At 44.6% G+C, this 20,428-nt stretch overlaps 1 long non-coding RNA gene across 2 annotated transcripts; it reads right to left on the bottom strand.

The window, feature by feature from the left end:
• Nucleotides 1-1,236: 1,236 nt before the first annotated feature.
• On the bottom strand, nucleotides 1,237-14,464 carry LOC144156322 (uncharacterized). 2 transcript variants are annotated; one of them, XR_013319744.1, is made up of 3 exons: nucleotides 14,247-14,464; nucleotides 13,705-13,844; nucleotides 1,237-3,901 (listed from the first exon to the last, which is right to left on the bottom strand). It is a non-coding gene; the product is annotated as an uncharacterized LOC144156322 (long non-coding RNA). The 2 variants fall into 2 exon arrangements; XR_013319745.1 differs by having other exon boundaries at nucleotides 1,237-3,898.
• Between the last annotated feature and the right edge of the window lie 5,964 nt (nucleotides 14,465-20,428).

The following is a 20,428-nucleotide window of genomic DNA, read 5'->3' as shown; positions in this document are numbered from 1 at the left end:
ATAGCGTTAACTGAGGTATACATGCGTGGCACCTGTGATATCCAGCCGGACGTCACATTTGTAAGCTGGCTTTCCTGACTAAATGTGGCCCTGCCTGAGGCATAATCAAAATAGGAAAAACACAGCATAATTTATGCTAGGTCACTCACTTTAGAGGTGCTGTTAGAAGTTTCTAGGCTATTGCGTTCATGTGTTCCAGGGTATCGCATGTTCTCACTACTTGCATTTTGAAAGCTCGGTCCATGTAAGTTTGGATTTTGCGATCTTCTGAAAAATGTCTTCAGGATCTGCCATGTGTTCTATAGCTTGATACAACTTAAGGAGCTGTGCGTTCTGTAGGGAACCTTAGCAGGTTATTGATGCAAGCAAAAATTACCAAAAGCACTTTTTGTTCTGTTCTAAATTATGTTTCTGCTAACAAGAAATAGATCCAGTTTAAATTAAAACCATTATGTACTACCCGCTGTAACGGCCCAGCGGCTAGGATGTTTGACTGCCATGATCGAAGATGTGGGTTCAATCCCAGCTATGGCAGCCATTTTTCTGGTAGAGGCGAAAAAGAAAACCTGTGTGTAGAGATTTTGCTGCACATTTCAAGGTCCCCAAGTAGTCAAAATTGATCCATAGCCCCCAATATGGTGTGCTTCGAGGTGCATGTGCAGCTTCGGCACACAATTTGAACAAAGCCTCTCCCCCCTCCCACACACACAAAAAGGGTACAAGTTTCAGCTGTTGGGGTTGCTCAATTACATAGACCATCAAAAATTTAGTGCTGCTTTGACAGGCCAGTGTTATTTTGTTGCAGCCTTTCAGAATTTGGGGTATTGTTTTCAACAGTGAGCAAACCATGGTGTACACCAGATATTGCCTTTTCAGACAAAAATAGCAGACAGGTAGACAACGCTCTTTGTAGCAGTGCAAAGTTGTGCCACCTCTGTAAACATTTCGGTCGAGTTGTTGTCCCAGTCATGTTACGAATGGGAGCTCCTTCAATTTGTAATACTTCCATGGAGGCCTTTCCGGGCAGCTAGTATACACAGACCAACAGACAGTTCTTCAGTGAAAATTTTCTGTATGCACTTAGTGAAAAATAAAGTAGGTTTGATGACTTGCTTTGCTGCCATATTTTCATTTTAATCTGTTAGGCAGGACCTGGCGATGAAGGTTACTCGTAGGACTGACACTTGGACAAGTAGATACAAACTATATTGAAAAGGTGCAACACAAGAAAAGGAATCGCACTTGTAAATAAATTTTATTTACACAAATGCACTGTACACGCCATTTGAGTGGTTACAATGAGGTGTACAAAACAAAACTATAGGCACCCGAAAGAATAGCAATGGCCATGAGAGGTAAACACGTACCCATTCAAAATTATATCCTGGCATGCTGCAACTGCACTTCAACAACAATACACATATAATCCATGTGGATTATGTGTATAGTCAGGTGGAAAGGATGAATGAAAGGATCTTTCCTTCTGCGCTGTTTTTTTTACGGCGCTGCGGCTAAAACCAGGCTGGCTTCATAGATAGCGACCTTCCCATGGCAGCCGGCGACAATGAGGGCCAGCGTGCTGAAAATTGCTGGGTAGGGACGGCGCACTCCATCAGGTGGTGCTAAATAATCTCCAACCTCACCAGCTTCACTTTGCTCACAGAGTGACTGTTGGCACGAAATGCAGTGGCTGTACCAATAACAACCGACCGTTCCAGTTAGTATGTATATCACCAGTCAGCACCTAGAATACAATGGCTCGTCCAGACCTGACTCTCACCAATGGAAAAGTCAACGTATACAACTAAACCACACGGGTACCACACTTTCTGGCTCGACTACCATTATTAATTTTTGAGCATTCCCATTCATTCAAACATTCATAACCTTTACTAACCTTGGCTCTACATGGAGAAGCTTTCTTTTGGCGTGACGGTCATTTGCGCACGTGCGAAATTTGACAGGAAACGCTTGAGTTTGTGCAAAGCATTTCCAAATTGGCCATTTAAAGCAGGGAAATGCCGTGATTCTTGCGCGGGAGCATAACATTTTCCAGCTGCAGGAGCACTAGTTGATCCAAACTTCTTCAGGGGCTGCGGCTCTTTCACATAAACTGTGCCACTCGTGTAGCACTGTCCTCAAGGTGGCTCGCCAGCCCTACAAATGGCAAACTTGGGTATACGAGAGTTGGCCCTGGTCAGGGCCAGCGATGAGAACCGTACACATAGTTATCTTCGTGATATCTTTTTGAGCCACGCCCGTATACCAAAGCGATAAGAACCAAACAAAAAGAAAATGCTTTTGCCATGCCGCTGCTGGCCTTGCTCAGCTGTATGCAACAGTAAACCATCGGGTTGACTCAAAGTGCAACGCAAGAAAATTCCACAGGATCTCATCATATTCTAACAGGATGAGAGCGCGACAGCGTCTTTTATGGCTCGGTTTATTGTCGAGCGTTCCGCCAATGCCGCCTATAGCCTACAATCCTGACAGTGCACTCGGTGCAGCCACTCATTACAGAATCACTATCCATGCTGCTGCGGCACTGCCTCAACTGAAGCAGAGGGCCAACAAAGACTGCGGTAGCAATTTATTTGAATGCACATTTATTTTTGTGTTGCACGTCTTACGGAGCGTGTTGGAAGGAAATCAGAATTGAGCACGCTCCAAATGTTTCTTTTTCTGCAGCAGTATATGCACCAGTGCACACCAAGTGCTTCTTGTTTATTTCTTTCTGGTCCACGCCATGGAACAACCATCCATGGAATTCCATGGATGTGTGCACCATTCTGTGACGTGGAATGTTAGGAATGCATTAGGAAATTGTCAGCTGTTGTGGACGCTTTTTGCAGACAATATCCGAATGTGCATTCTGTGGACACCGACCGGGTGCAAGCGTTTTGCAACATAGCAAGTAATATTTTCGCATTTAGAAAGCGATTCACTGAAGCACACTGTCTCGAGCCCACAGGTGTACTTGGCGCAGTGTCAATGAGCCTATAATAAGTGCAACAAACTGAGGAGGAGGCGAAATACCATTGACAACAGGCCGGACAAATAGCTCACAATGCTTCAATGGGGATCACAAGCAGCACAAGCTGGTGCACTGGCATAGGAAAGAACTAAAAAAGGCCAAACAAGGAGAAAAAAAAAAACATTTGGCATCAGCGAGCATGGGAGGTCACTGTATATAAAGTCGGTCGGAGCAAAACTGTTTTTCATAAACCCCCTTTCAATTTTTTTAAAACTCATTCCTCACTCCGCCGCTGTCATTAAAACAGTTGCACGAGGTGTGCATTTCTAGAGCAGCCGTTTTTCTTATGAAGGCAAACAAAATTGCCTTCGTGCGCAAAGTCTTAGACAACATTAATGCACCAACTGGTTTAATTAGCCGATAGTCTGCAACTACGGTATGCATTACAGCTCAAGTATGGCTTCCGTGCATATTAACCTACAAATTTTAACTGCTGTACGGAAAAGAAAGCAAGCTTCATTAAATATATGTGCTGACAGCAATGTAAACTTAAAATTCCTTATAACAGAGCTAGAAATTCTTTCAGAGCTAAAATGATAAGATGCAGTGCTGAATGATGCAAGGCACCACGAAGTACTGTCATATGTACACGCAAAGAAAAAAGTTTAGCAGTGTCAGTAACTCTTCGTCAAACTTTTCTTTGTGCCCTTTGGCAGGGCATGAGCAACAAAATGTCACTGAATTGCTCCACAACAATCGCTTTCTTCTTGTTGCTCTGCAAGTGCCATGGCTCCAGTCCACCGCTCAAACAGATGAGACACTCTACCCCGCTGACCATGAACAGAAGTTCTTGGCTCGCTCCAGGGACACAACACCAGTGGTACCAATCTGCACCAAGTTTGTTGCTACTTGGCTTGTGGCTCCCTGCTGGCAAAAGAAAAAAAAATGTGCAGTGAGAGTTAGACAAGGGATTGCAGGGGGAAAAAAATCAATTTCTCCTTTTAAAGGATTGCAGGACACACTGCGATTTCACGTATGCATTAGCAAACACACATGCACTCCTTAATGGAGGCTTCATGCCAATGAGGCATGGGTGACATAACATTGCCCCTTTGGAAGGGAGGTGTGTTCTCTTCATCTTGCTGGATGGCATGGCCAGCATGACAAGGATGACAAGACCCGAGGGAAGGAATGATGATGTGGAACAGAAACAGCGGCATTCTACTTATTCGTAACTGTCACACATAAGAAGCTGCACCACTTCATGACTCTTACATTAGTGAGGTCCACATCTTGTAAGCACAGTCGTGATCCCGCCCATTGTTCCCCACCCTCTCCTTAGCGGGGTGCGGCTCCTCCCCCGAGTCAGTGGCGGCTTTGACGGTGTGTAGTGATGCAAGTAGTACGGATAAATTTTAGCCCAAGCTTGGTAGGTGCCCTACCTTATCGAATCGCATCTGTTATTTTGTCAAACTGTGGAGTCAATGGGCATGGAACAAAAAAGTGACGTACAAGACAGAAAAAAAGAGAGTAACAATGTTAGACCACACAGAAAACACAGTGCAGTAGAAACAAAGGACAAGGTGAGGCTGGGGCAAGAGCTAACTTTTGACAAATGCTTTATTGCAGGACCTGCGCTTATAAAAACATCTGGCTCATCATAGGAGAGAAAGAAAGGAAAACATCAAAACGAACAACGAAAGATGAGACAAAAACCACCACGCGCCGCCTACGCCAAGAAATAAATCTCTAGCTTTCATAAAGCCATAGATGGTCTATTGATGCGTTGATCACCGGAACATGCCATTTCAGCTGCTTCCACAAGTTCTTTCGTCAGTCCAGACTGGTGGTAATGCAAAGCAATCATCTCGTCGTGCAGGGGATAACACTGGTATCCCGATACGCACTTTTTACAATGGGCAGCCCGCTGGCCGTCAGTGGCAACGCTGCTTACTTTATTCTTGTACTCTTAAATGGACATTCAAATATCTGCTTGTTTGGCCAGTATAGTCGCTGCCACATGAGAGTGAAATTTTGTAGACAGCATGATGCCCACAGCGTACCAGCTTAGAGCAGACCGGTTTTTGCACACGCGTTAGGCAGGTTAACCTGCAGAAGCCCAAAAGCCTGTTCGGGGCTGTGAACAAGACATTGATCCCACTAACAGCCACCTGGCTGCCCATTGTAAAATGTGTGTATCGGGAAACCTTTGTTATCCCATGTACGACCAGACAATTGTTTTGCATTACCACTGCTCTGGGCTGACGAGAAACTTGTGGAAGCAAGTGAGATAGCATGTTCTGGTGATCAGTGTGTCCGTAGGCTGTCTGTGGCTTTATCAAAGCCAGAGCTTGATTTCCTGGTATAGGCGGCATGTGGCGGGTTTCGTCTCATCTTTTGTTGTTTATTTATTTTTTATTTTCTGTTCTTACGAGACAGATGTCTTTATATGTGCTGGCCCTGCAATAAAGCATTTGTTGAAACCTTGCACTTGTCCCGTCCTCGACTTATTCTGTTTTTACTGCGCTATGTTTCTCGTGAGAGTATGAACCAACACGCCCAAACATTTTCCTTTCTGTTAGACCGCATCCAGGGCATAACAAAAGTTCACAGAGCGAAAGAATGTTAAGTGAGCAAACGAGCTTTTCTAGGCAATGCCCAGGGGCGTCGGGTATGGTAGGTACAGCAGTTGCTGCAAGAACCAATGGAGAGTGCAGTAACTGCACAGAGACAGCAGTAAGAGGAGGAGGCTAGGGTATATATTGTCAGGATCCAGCTTACATGGCCTTATCATCTGGTGGTAGGGCAGTGTATCGCCTTTATCACCTTCCAATAGTTTCAGGGAGAGAGGCCATGTAATTCAGCTGATATTAGTGCTCATTATCACGCTTTTAGAACTTCGCAGAGTAAACAATCCCAAGGTCATCATGAAGTGTTGAACCCAGAATAGTGGCTCAACTAGTTGCACAAAACAAGATAAGTAACAGTAACTAAGCAGTGCTTAGCATGCTACACATGCCCTAAGCAGTGCTTAGTGACTGTTCGAGCGCTACCACATCGATTCACATTAGGTAAACACATTTTTCTCATCCGGCATGCATTGCATTGTGTAAGCATATATGCTGGTGCATGTATATATGTGTGCCAGCATATGTTGTATACATATGCACTAGTGGCATAGGCAAGATACATAAACTTGTGTATAGCTTCCTAACCAATGCATTTTGGCCTTGGCAACTACAACACCACCTGAAGGTAAGACTAGCCAGATGAAATTGTGGTGGAGGAACTCCTGACGTTTGTACTGTGGATACAGGAAAATTTTGATATAGTCAGGTACACATCACATTTTCTGATAAAATGTGGCACTCCCCAGCATTCAGCTGAGCGACAGTGGGGTGCTGGTACTGGATGAATTGCGTGGACATTGGAACGTAAAGAAACCCTGCAGTGTACGAGTATAGCATTCCAGGTTACTCCATGTGAAGTAATACGTGATAGCTTAAGCAAAAAGCACCATATTCGTTTGGTCGTGGAAGTCAACCAATGTGTAAGCAAGGTGCTCACTGCATGTTCCAAAACATGCAAACGTCTATTGCAATCTCGTCCTGTCTATTATGTTCGGCTATTATGCACGCTTTCAGTGTTTAATGAACTTCTTATTTTCGCTACACACGCCCATTGAACGTCCGCACTAGTGTCCACAACCAGCTGCGCCACCGATGCAGTGAGCAATTTTTGCGAGTGTCGCCCTCGCCTTACCGCGGTCCAATAGGATCATACGTTAACACTAATTTACTCGTAAATTTTAACCCCATAAAAATCAGATTTAATCAAATTTAAATGTTTATAGCATAATATTCGATCACTGACTGATTCGCACAATCGTTACTCGCAAGACATCCAATCGTCATCGCATCGTCACTGCAAGTTCATTCTACGTAGTTTTTAACGAAATCGATGCCACAAGGCAAGTTACACTGACTGCAAATCATGCCTGAACATCCAAGGAGTACTATAAAAACAACGACGCAACCGCAAACAGTAGGGCTCTTTGATCTCCAGTCTCGGACTCGCCGCGGACTCCCCGAGAAGCAGTCCGGCATTCGATTTTCCCATGTATCCCTATGACTTCGGGGAATCCTCGGACTACCCGCGGACTACCCACGGTGAGTCCGAGACTGTAAATCGAAGAGCCCCAATGAAGCAACCAAGTTACAGCCACGGGACGTGCGACAACGCCGGTAAGCAGTTCGGCCTCTTCCACTGGCTAATATTAGTACTTTACACAGGTTAACTGTACAGAACCGCTAGGCTCCGAAGCTTTTCCGGCTTCGGGTGCGTCACTTAAGCTCAAAAACAGCGTAATATAGACCGTAACTAATGAATAAGCGGTATTTGAGTTCGATAACTCAATTGCCGTAAGCATACATGGGCGCCGCCATCTTGAATGTTTGTTTACATCAACGTTACCAGACCAGCATCGACATTTCGCTAAATTTAGCGGCCACTTACAACTATTGCGATCTGAGTACTCGTTAAAGAAAGCAAATATGAAATGGTAATAAAGAAAGCCAAAATAGCATGGCATTAATCCACAAAAACGCGAAATCCGCTGTAGCAAATCATGGTGCATGAATGTGCTTGTAGCAGAAGCAACAGCATTGTAGATTGGCGGCAAATTTTAAATGCATACAAGCAGATTTGTATAGTGTTCGACCTAATCTCTTGTTAAGTATTGGTGACAACATATTGTTAATTAGGTACGCTGTCTTTCGGTTGGTAAGCGCGCTTTTTTCCGTCATGCCGCTGCTGCTGACTGTGTGGCTTGCTGCTAGTTTTCTTTCATGAAAGCCCCACATTTATACGTTCCTTTCTGTGTGACCAGCCATTGGTAACAGACACGTTTTCACTGTCTTTTTCATGTGGTGCAAGCTATGTTCCATCAGGTGTATGTGACACCTGAGGTAAGCTTCCACAAATTTCTGCATTCTCCAAACGGGAGAAATAGAACAAGCTATGAATCTGACAAAAAAAATCAAGAAAAGCGGCGGGCAACCAAGAATAGCTTGTTTTTTTTTTCTTTTGGTTCAGAAACAGCGATTTCTTGTGTATGATTGGAGCATTGTTGGGAAAAATAGACTGGCACATTGAAGTCCAGCCTGATGATACCTTTGTCCTCTGTGCACATAAAGCTGAAGTATCATTCGAAAACTCGGAATGCAAAATAAATGTGCTGAATACTGTCGGCAGACCAAGTGTGTTTTGTTCTTCAATTGCAGTGAGCCGTTTACGGTGTGTGATTTTGAGATTATTGGTAGCAGCATATCTGCATTGGGTGCGCTAAAAGTAAACATGATACAAAACTAAGATACTGCAAACTTTTCTGAACACTGCACTAGGAATAATCATCAAAGAAAAAAAGACGGCTCAAGAATACGATACTCCCTAATGCAGAATTGGAGCGCAGTGCGAACTGCAGTCTTGGTGACAGCGTGTAGCTGCTGTGTCTCAGGAAGTGATCGTGTCATCAGTGAACACACGACGCAGACGCTACTCACTCTGGCGTTTTCTCACAACGCCTCGGTGCCACTGAGCATGTCTCGCGTGGCCTCTGCGTACTGCCCTCCCTTTCACACTTTCATTTTACTTTCCTCCTCCGCCTTCCTGCTTGCTCTATCTCATTTCTCTCCAGTGCCCTCTTCTTCGTTCGGTTACAACAAAGCCGACGGCCACACGAAACCACAGGAGTCAAGCGGGCACTTAAAGCCAACTGCATTCAAAATTTCGACCTCTTGAAAACACCATTTCCGTAAAGTCTGCTGAAAAAGAAAGCGAGATGCAAAATACAACGGCTGAAATACGCATGTGGACGCCGCAAGCGGTCAGCAAAAACCAGCGATTTTGAAACCGAAATCGAGGAGAGCGCGGCCATTAAAATGACATTGCAGCCATCCAGCGAGCGGCCGGACGGTGTACGGGGCAGCAAACGGGTGAAGTGTTCGCAGCAGAGCTTGACCGGTTCTCTAGCTGCATGGCTGGCCAGAGGAAGAAGCCACCGTCAGCTGGAGCGTCACAGGCGTGTCATGGCTATTTACGCAATCTGCCGGCAGGTGCAGCGTGGTCTGCGGTGGAGCTTTTTTAAACGCTTCTGACTGATTAACGAGGCAGTTCACGGGGCTACCACTCGTGTCTCAGCTGATGTGGGGGTACTTACTAGACATTAAAATAAATTTGGTCGAGGTGAAATTTGAGTGCAGTTGGTCACTTAAGAGGTGCGCTCTAAAAAAGAAATGGCAAGCAGATTGCCTTAGCAAGCTGCGTTGCAAAGAAATTATTTCTGTAGCTGAACAGTTCTGAAATTTGGTTGGTTCTGAAGTTTGTTCAATCTATCCCAGTCAGGAAGAGTATGATATACAGCTGTATAACTCCAGCCCTTTTTCATTTTTAAAAAGTGTTTTTCCTTACATTTCTTTTTTGCTGCTGCAGCAGCGCTGGGAGCATGAGCATGCAAGACAGAATGTAAAAAGTGGTATGGTCACGACACCTTTCACCTGCATTACAAATTTCCTGATCCACTTTACTCGAAGTAGTAGAATAATTAAGTGAAGCATCAGTTTTACAGTTAAAAAATGGGTACAAGAAGTAAGTCCACCACGGGTATAAACATTTAAAAAAATGAGATGTCTATTGATATGTTGTATTAGCTGGCGCAGAATCTAGCAGTACACCCGATGTCGAACCACATTCCATACTGAGACACGGTGCTAGTAACTATAATACCTTCGACAAACACCACGTAAACTGATAGGTTTGCCTGGTGCACTGTCGAGGCACGAGTCATGAGGTCCCCAGACAGCTCCGATGAATACCACGCAATCTGATGGCTTCAGCTGGGAGGCTATGGAGCCCTGCAGTGTTGTGGAGCCACCAAGGACTTGCTTTCGTTTTGTATGTTATTTCTCCTTGTAAGCCTTGCTCCATGTGTACCCAGGGAATATAGTGGCTCTTCACTGCTTATAACACTAAATATTTATCCTCATGGAGCAGATAAAGTTTGCAGCTCATTAATACAGAAATAAAAGTTGACTCTGCCACATGACATGCAAACTTCCAAGCTTCACTGCATGGCATTTTCTTTAGTGCTAGCTTTTTTGGCATGACGCCGAAGCCATGCAAGAAAGCCTACCACAAAAGCCTTGCACAAGAGTGGAACTCTGGCAGCCAATGTTGGCTGAGGTGCAATGCTACCTGGGCAAAATTTATAAACAGGAAAGAAGTTTCCCATCAATATGGTGGTATGAGTGAGAAATCAAGGTTTATTACTTGCTGGAAATGCTTGCATTAAAGTAAAGGTCATACTAACCACTAACGTACCTAACTTCTTTTCAATGCCTGGAGCAAGCCATTCAAATGCAGTCGACTCTTGATCATCACCTAATTGGAATTTTCGGGTAATTGGAAGCAATGCTCTGGTCCCACCAGTGTTACATTCAATTCAGTAGAAGAAATTGCTTGGTAATTTAAAGCTGAAACCCAATTTTTTGATTAATTGAAAGTTATTTCGAATAAAAAGCATCAAGGTGAACTTTACATCTTGATAAAATTGGAAATTTTAAAGCGTCAAAACACCGCCGTGTCCTGCAATGTTGGCACCATCACAACCGAGGCAGCGCATAGCTGATAAAGCAGCTGGTCACTTGAGACTTGTGCCAGTGTAAGCATCTCTCTTTTGAGGCCCTCAACCTTCTTTGTTGTGCACAGCTCCATGCAACAGTTTGCGTGGTGAAAGCTTCAGGCTTCGATTTTCACCACAAGGCTGAACTATCACGGCAAGCTGTGTCACATTCGAATAGGCAACAAAACAAAACCAAGAAGATAAGATTGTTGCGGACCAATAGCAATGCGCTATTGTGCCTTCTGTTTTTTTGTTGCGGACTTTGTACTAATGGTAGCCAACTGTATAATTTCTCTGGTCACAACATGTTGAGGAAACCGCATTTTCCACGGCAGGGTGTGCCAAATTTCATTCGGCTGCCTTGCCATACTGTCTTAATCTTTTAAGGGGCAACCACACGCAGCGACAGCGAGAAGTGACGTGAAAATTGTAACTCAATGGGTACACCAAACAGACAGCACGAGTGACAGCAACAAGTGAAAAAAATGATCAAACTGCCGCCAATGCCCTGCGTTGTCGTCGTTCGTCGCTGCTGCTCACTTGTGGGCTGCTTCTGTCCAGCAAAAAGCAAGCGGCGGCGTCAGCCCATCGCCTTCTGCTGTCGACTCCCTTAGCAACCTGGTTATAAACATTTTCGCTTGTCACCGTCATCCACACTACCAGTTTGCTGTACCCATTGAGTTACGTTTTGCCGTCGCTGCATGTGGTTGCCGTTTACTTGCCATTTTTTGTACCATTTTCCTAACGATACATAAATATTCTAATGCCTCAGGTCCTGAAGACTGCCTAAGTTATCTTTTTTGTCACTTTGTTTTAAAAACTCTATAAACAATGAAAAAAATATCTGTATTCGAATATATTTGATTCATTCAATCCAGTCAGTTTTTGCTATTTGTATTTTATGCACAGTTCGAAATTTCTTGTTTCTAGTTAAAATGTTATGCAAGATTAAATGAATGAACAAGCTGACCAATTGTTCAAACTTTCTAGGGAATGTGAGAGAAGTTGAAAAAACGAATGTACACAGAGAATGAAATTTCACTGGTAATAATCATGTGTAGAAACCAGGGTTGGAGCAAAAAAAAAAAAGCCAAAAGCAGATATCTAACACGCAGTAAATGCTCACAACGAAGTAACTTGTGATGCTTCCATGTGAAGGAAGAGAAAGAGCAGGCTCAGAAGAGGTTGGCACTGGACAACTTCTTCTGAGCCTGCTCTTTCTCCTCCTTCACATGGAAGCATCACAAGTTTCTCCGTTGTGGGCATCAATTTCCTGACTACCTATGATTTTGTACCCCTTCTCTCTCTTCTACCGTCTTATCTTTTCTTCATATGCTGCATGGCCAAAATGTGAAGTAAAAAAAAAGAGGTTAGCAGAGGGTAGTACATGAAAATTCTAGTTGAAAGCTGTAGGGTAAAGCGAACAGCAATAGGAATCCTGCAGTTATTGCCATTTTAACCTCTCGTCACGGCAAACAAAAAGTCAGAAAAATCAGATGGTGAATGGCTTCAGCATATTAAGTTTCAGATGTCGTTATACAGTGCCACAATAGGGTGGACGGCAGCGCCACTGACGTGTCTGAATGATTGGACAATCTAAAAAATCAGACTGTGACTGTGTACAGGTGCCGTCATAAGTAATTGGAGCACAGGAGCTGTGGCCGAACTGTATCGGAGCGCCGTGTAGCTGCACCGGCGGTAAATGAAAGGACGAAAACACGCATGCGTGCCTGCCGACGGCGATGGCCCATCTATACCTCTCAAACCCCTTTTTAAATTTGGCTTCGAGCATTGCTCGCAGCACAGTGCCGCTCTCGGCGACGGCGCTGATAGCAGAGACGATTCTGGCAGCGTCTCTGGCGCACTTCCAGCTGCCGGAGAAGCGGCGTGCTGTCACGGAAATTTGTAGCGAGTTTTTCGTTCAAATATTTTTACGTGTGTATGCTATCAGCGCCATCGCCGAGACCAGTATGCTGCGAACAATGCTTGAAGCCAGGCTAAAAAAAGTGGTTTGAGAAGTATAGATGGGCTATCGCCGTCGGCAGGCGCGCATGCGTGTTCTCGTGCCTTCATTTACCGCCGATGCAGCTACACGGCGCTCCGATACAATTCGGCCGCAGCTCCCGTGCTCCACTTATGACGGCACCTGTGCGTAAAGATCGAAGTGAAACATTGCTTTCAGGATTAATTTTTCATCAAAGAATGTGGCATGACCTACTCATTCGAAAGCACCTTTTGTCGCATGAAAGCTTGCTCACACCTATGACAATGCCACCAAGGAACGAGAGGCCTGAAGAAGACACCACTCAGTGGAGGGGTGTGAGAGAAGAAAACCCAGGGGCAACAAATGGATATGGACAAAGCAAGATAGCAGCAATCGGAAATGCAGCAGGCAGGCCTTAGTTCTTGTTCTACAGTGTACAGGACGATGACTATAGCATGAGCAATGCGAGAAAAATTCTCATCTAGTGATGTGAGACCGGCCAAGAAGTGCCCCGTGTTAGCGAAAAGTAGCGATTGCTACCTATTCTTTGATTACCTACGAGACTCCTGGAATTTCGAAACCACACTTGCATTGCCTGAGAAAATTTCTGCTGAAGTGCAATTACGTTAGTAAATTGCAATCTTTAGCAATTCAATAACCTATAAAACGACCATGCTCAGCAACCCTTGTAGTGCGAATATAGCAATTGAAAAAGAGAAGCAGCTGCATTACGTACACTCAACACCAGGGCCCACCACATGCTACACAGTACTTGTTCATTGAAAGCATCAAATATCTCTATTGCGCTTTCCCTCCAACAGAATAAGTCATGACATGCATTCCGTGAAATAAATTCCATCTTCCAACTCCTGCATACAAACGCCGAAAATTATCCATTCTGTTTAAAAAAAAAAATAGAACAGAAATTGCAGTCAGGTGCAAATTGTATCGACACACACACACACGCACACGCGCCACAAATATATGTGGCTCCGCAACAGAAATATACTTGCACTGCACTGTCTACGAAAAACAGGATCGGGAGCGCAGATTCGGCGAAACACTTACATCCGCAATGAGAACAGTGGCACCCTGTATGCCAAGGCTTGGACAAGCAGTCTCTTGAGGTAGGTCTGGCTCTTAACGGAGCAGGTCACCGATCAGCGACTCGTACACATGCTGGGACTGTGGTGGAAATTTATCAGCCCCTGTAACGAAAGCGCAGTGAGCATCGTCTCGATGACACATGATACGAAATAAATATCTCCGAAACATTGCTTGCTTTGCATTTGTGCGTGCAATCTAAAACCCCTGTTCTGCTTACTACGGCTGTTAACGTAGTAAGCCTCCATGTAAAAACTGTCACTAGTGGTAAGCATAGTGACACCACAGAAGATTCTAGCTAACAGTTACGCATATGAGCCTGTAAGTTAAAAAAGAAAACATTACGACACCAGCGTGTGTTTCGGGTGTGCTTTCGGAAGAATTGGCACGTAGCTTATCCACTTTGAAATTAGCCTACACTTCTACCACGAACACTAAAGGCAACATCACCTTGTGTGTTTTCTTCTCCGTGTGAAAAGGGCGATGTGACAAGTCTAAACACTTACCTCCTCACGACCTTGTTGCTACCACCGACGTTGACGGCCACGAAACCGAGCTAGCGAAGTCTCCGACTTTGCGCCGTCGAAGCTGAGGCGCAGACTGACGTGAGGCTCGGTAGGACCCTAGGAACTTCAGTTGGAGTAAAAGCTGCGATTCCAAACCACGAAGGCGCACAGGCCGTCCGGCCGCTAAGTCGAAACGGTGCCGGAGAAGCAGGGAGAAGCACGGCAAGTTGAAGACGTTTTGGCAGGCGGGTAAAGCTGGCTCAAAAATGTGTCTAAACACGAATGCCGCCATGATGCCACGCTGTAGTTGCCAGATCAGTTGTTGAAGATATGGCTTACAATTTTTCTTGAAAATGAGGCACAAATGTAGGGCCCTAAGCTAAAATTGGGCAACTTTTATGGCAATAACTGAGTTTCTTTACGAGTTTGTATGCTTTTTATTAGTTTTCTTGAAGTATTCATGCTTGACGAACAAAAATAAATGAAAGTATAAGCAAAAAGAAGACTGGGCTGAGGCGCCAAATTCAGTTTCGGTGTATTGTGAGGAGCGTCAGTCGTGTTCACTCTAACACGCCTTAGTGTCTGCTGTGTCACTTCGTTGCTTGCGAAGACAAGCTTGCGAAGACTGCCGACGATACGGAATAAAGCCGCCGCCGCCTATCTTCAAGGACACCTTCTCTACATGTCCGTAGTGGTTGCTGCCGATTTGAACTCGCCGTTAGCCGGTCATATCATGTTACGCGAAACGTGTCTGGGCAGATCGGCTCCTTTTAATCGTATATGATTCGTAAATTAAAAACAAACAAATGTACGAACCATTTTACCATGCCTAGCGTATAACTAGGCTCTTGTTTACGGATGCTGTTATACTTTCACTGAACGGTGTTTTACTTGAGTCAGAGATAAAACAACCGCCAACTAATAATAATAATGGTAACTTTATTTGCACGATAAGGTGGTTTTCTAGAGGAGGACAAGGCGAAGCCGAAAGGTAATCCCGAATGTAGGTGCAGAAATCTCCTGTATCCTCCTCAGACCTGAGAAAATTCCCACAAACAAAAAGCTTAGTTTGGTGGTTTTTATTACTTCTTTGGCCACCAAAAACACGATAAAAAATTGTTGTTACAGTATTGTTATTCAAAGTACTATAAAACGCATGTCCACACCTGTGGACACTGGGTCTGTGTTGACGTATTTCTTCATGCATGAAACTCAAAGAAGCAGTTCCTGCCGATTTCGATGCAGAGGTAGATATCGCACCGGGAGCATCGGTGTCGAGTCTTCATATTACAGCCCGGCTTGCGGCATCTTGCTGCGTTTTGCAAGTCGTCTTTCAGTGGCAAATGCATGGCGTCTTTCTTTCGGAAACCTACAGGAGGCAGCTCCTTCACCCGCTTCCTTGGAACCATGACGGCTCCATCCTCATCGTCGGAAGCAAGGTCGGTGGCCTTCTCGGAAATGAGAGTTTCAGCTGTGCAGAGCTTGAAATCGAGGTAGTCCATGACGCTTCTTTTGGGGAGCCCTTGTGCCAACTTGTCGGACCTGTATTGTAGCCAAGAATTCACACAGGCGAGGTCCATCATGTGCAACATTGTGCGCATCGTCCAGCGGTTGGTGCGGTTTCTTTGGCTGTAGAAGGAAAGCATGCGGTCGGCTAAGTCCACTCCCCCCATTTTCTCGTTGTAGTGTTTGACTACGGATGGTCGAGGCTCGTCCAAATATTTCTTCTCTTTTTTGCACCACCTTTTGCATGTGTCTGTTGGCTCTATTCCAAAGGCAGCTGACACCATTGCAATGGGCTTCTTGTCAACCCACTTTATGCAAGCCACCACGTTGTATGACCTTGTCCTTTGGTCAGCTGTGCCTCGTGGGCTCTTCATGATGTCTTTGTCGCTGACAAGGCTTGCGTCTTTTGGGAGCCTGTTTTTCATTACCGTCCCAGTGGCGAAGATGTTCTTCTTGACCAATTCTTCCACGAGGGAAACGGAGGTGAACCACCTATCAAAGTAGACTGTGAAGCCAGTGGGCACTGTTTGTACTAGAGCCAGGACAGAGTTCCCAGACACGCCAAGACCCATGTCAGGGAATGTCTCCCGGCCCTTGTAGATGGCAAAATCGTATATCACTCCATCTCTGCCGGCGAGGACAAAGTTCTTGAGTCCCACTGCATTTGGCTTGTTGGGCACGTATTGCTTCATACCACACCTGCCTGAGAAGGGTATGATCTGCTCGTCAATGCAAAAGCAATTTGGCCTTTCCAGGGCCAAGCATCCTTTGCGCACCATCTCAACAAAAACCGCAACTTTCCATAGTCTATCTTTCGCTGTGTCTTCATCACAGATGTCCGCTTGCAGCTCACAACAAAGGTTAGACCTTATGAGAAAGAACCGGTCTCGAGACATTGCATCAGCGACGATGCCAACGGCTGGACCTCTCTTCCAAAAAAACCGGATTCTTGGATACCCGATTATTCCCATCATCATGGAGCAGCCAAAAAATTTCTTGACTTCTTCTGTGGTGATCTTTGCGATTACTCCGCGCTCCTGAAGTATCCGACGGTTTGTTTTTTCTGCCATCTGTTTCAGAACAACGTCTTCAAAGTATTGTCTGAAATACTGAATAGGTCCATATTCTGAGCGCTCTTCAAGAAATGTGCATCCACCTTCAATATCTGGCAGGTTATTGTCAGGTGGAGATGTGGCTTTTTTCCAAAGCGTGGGTGGAGGATGAACACCGGGCCCCGGAACATCATCATCATCACTTCCTGACTGCTCTTCGTCGTATTCTTCTGTATCGACGTTGTAAGCGCCATCCACGTGGTTTTCGTCCTCCGATCCCGAAATATCAGAGTTTTCGGCATCACAAATTGTCAGCAGGACTTCCTCCGCGGTTTTGTTAGACAAACCTGCGATAAAAAGAAAGGTGGGCTCAAATTTTGCACCAAAATTTGATAAACTCTAAAGACACAAACGCGCGGAGCCGACCTCAAAAATTCAACAAAAAATATGAATAGCGACCCAGCGTCCTTGCTCGTGGACATTTCTAGAAAAGCTTCGCGAATTACAAACACATAGCCGGGTCGCGCCAAAAATAGTACCGATCGTTTCCAGAAACATTCAAAGCACTAATCATACACTAATTTAGTTCGTTGCTCAGATTTGATAGGAACAAAACTGTTTCTCACCTCTGCGCCTTCGATAGAACAAGTTCGCGTTGATCTCCGCCATGTTGTTTTCCTCCCGGGGCATTGTAAGTTCACGGCTGCATCAGAGGTGGCGCTACATGTCTTGTCCTCCGAAGTGGACACCCGTTCCCTACGCTGGGGCGGCCGTATTTTGCTACAGAAATTCAGAACCAATGTCCACGTACGTGGACACTGGGCCTGAGGAGGGTATGGGTGTGTGCGACTGGTGCATGCTCCTTCGATCGCTGAAACACGCAATCTCAAATTTTCGAGAATATATTTGATGCTTTGCAAGACACATTTCTTAAATTCGGTGGATCAGCGACGTTGTTTAATTGTGTATACTTGCACCTCTGCTCTCATATGGCCCATGTATATACCTGCACAGAGGAGGGGGGGGGGGGAGGAGTAAACTTCATTCATGTGAGATGGGTACCCGTGTGGTGGGGCGTTAAGAAAAATTATTCGGTCCTTCCCTGGGTGCCTTCGCCATTGAACGGAAACGGCCACTTCTGTTCACGCCCAATTATCAGGACCACCCCGCCTGCAGGCGGTTTTGCCTGAAATGCCTGCGGGTTCGGCCGGAAAACTGTCTGTCAACAGAAACCGCCTAGGAAGCATGTTGAGGTAACACACATATGCGCTTTCTTGGGTCGCGATGGGACCGTCATGTATTTTGTGCAAGGCGAAGTCGCCGAAGGATATACGTCTACCTTGAAAAGTAAATTAATTTGAGTGCACCTATAAATGGTTATGGCCGCTCATTAGTTCAATCATAGTGGTTAATTTTGAAACAGCTGCCAAACATAACTATAGCAGGTGAATCAGACTGCCTAGCATGATACTATCAATCGCTAATATAGAGTATTCAGACACTTAATGTGCATTGCATACGGCAGTCATTAATAAAGCTGACAATAAATTGAACTCTCAATTTTATTATTTGCGACAGTTACGTCTGCACGTATCGGTTCAGCCAGGGCCATCTGGAGACGTTCTTCAGCTGTATACACTAGATAAAAGGAAGGAATGCGATATGCGAATGCGATACGCGATAGAACGAAGGAATTCGATATGTGTAGCACAGCCTTCTCATTTATGCCAACATCAAATCGGTGGCCACAAAGGTGCCACACCAGACCTTGTAGAATTTCCGCGCTTCCATTCCAGCGTGCTCACAGCAACAAGGATGATGAAGATGCATTACCGAAGCTGGGTTCCAGTAATGCTGTAGCTGATTATGAAAGTTCTGGCTAATGCTCATTCAGATTGTGGTCATCAGCATTCTTATTTTCATCAAAAATAGTGGGCCATTGCAATGCCATCAGTCCGTGTATCAGAAGCAAAAATAAACACAGAAAAAGCAAGAGGGTCATATGTACAAGCAATTCTTATCCAACAAATTTTATTTCACCACCAGTAATACCACCAGACCTCTAGGGAAGTTTATGATGGTAAGATCAAGGCTAAGATGACCTAATGTGCGACTTCAAAGAAAGGAAGAAACTGTAGAAGAAAGCTAGGGAGGTTAACCAAGGAAAGAAGAAGAAGAACTGTCCAGCTGGCTGTGCTACATGTGGAAATGGGAACAGGAAACTTGAAAGGAAAGGAAAGGACTGGCATAAAATAAAGGATAAAAAATTCGGGAGAAAAAAAAAAACATGGCGTGGAAATGGGCAGTACAAAAACAGCACCATGGGCGAAAAAAAGATGGGCATAAAAGAAGCAGGCAAAATGACAAAATGGGCAAACGAAGGTTACTGCATGCTGGTAACACCCCTACAGCACCTGTGACTGTTTTTCTCTCTTAATCACTGCAATCTGCTTCTTCAAGGAAAGAACTGATTTGGCTACTTCAGCTCCATCTTGTCTAAAACCACTGAAATATGTCTGATTTTCTGTGTACATAATGTAAATAGGGTACATAATTTCTAATTTTTAAAAAATTTCTCCTGAAGTGTCTGCTCCTTCGTGGAAGCTTTCGTGACTATTTGCCTCGTAGAATTGCATTTGCTTTGTTCATTTTTTGCTGTTTTATGCTGCCTCTGCTTGTATTTGTTTATTTCGTTCTTCTCCTCTTGCCAGTGCTTAGGTTTTTATCATGAAATTGTTTTTTCTTCAAAAAGATTTTTGGCTTTTAACCCTGTCTGTTTATTGGCTTTAAACCTGCCATAGCTTTGCTGGAAATAGTTAGCTCCTCACACAATTTTCCTCTTTCTTTATTCTGGGAGAGGGGGCATGAAATTTTAAAAGGTAAAGAGCCCTGCAGCGACTAATGAACACTTGCACTACTTTCTTTGTAGTTGGAAGTACTGAAAGCTATAGTTCCACAAACCCAGAATGGAAATGCGCGTTCTACATGATATCTTCTAGTCTCTGGTTTGCTTTTGTCGAGATTTTGTTTAAGCTGCTATTAAATAGAATTATTGCGACCTAATGTAACCTGACAACAATAATCATGTACCTTGTGTGACGTCCCCAAGCATACAATCAATGACAAATCTTCTAAGCGTACCTAGAAAAACGAAAAATCTCTTGAGAGAGTTTCTTGATGCACATAACTTAGTAATATTAGGCTTGGGTATTTCACGGTTATGGAATCTAAGCTAACACAAGGGCCACTACCTAAAAGCATTTCAACTGGAGAAAAAAGTTGACACACGTGCTGCAGGGGCCTCGTAGACAGGCACAGGAATAGGCACAGAAAGCATGTTTGTTTAGCATAAAGTGCAGTCACAAATACGATTTCCATTTACATGCATTTCTTGGAAGCATTGTCAAGTTCGAACTTCCATTCGCTAGAAAAGCAAGTAGTTGTAAGGAGCACCTCAATAGATTGCGAAAACAATCAGCTGACGCATACAGGGGGGGCGTGGGAGGCGTGTGAAACATGTTAAAATAGCGCTGTACAGACGGGACAACAAAGAAAAGACTACACAGGAATAGCGCTGCATATCAACTGAACTCTTTTAGCACACACAAAATGATATATACAGAA

This window comes from Haemaphysalis longicornis, unplaced genomic scaffold, assembly GCF_048455015.1.
Source record: "Haemaphysalis longicornis isolate Haplotype H1 unplaced genomic scaffold, Haemaphysalis longicornis Haplotype H1 scaffold_1, whole genome shotgun sequence".
Lineage (NCBI taxonomy): Eukaryota > Metazoa > Arthropoda > Arachnida > Ixodida > Ixodidae > Haemaphysalis > Haemaphysalis longicornis.
Note: the sequence above shows the minus strand (reverse complement) of the source record. Positions and strands in the feature narration are given on the sequence as shown.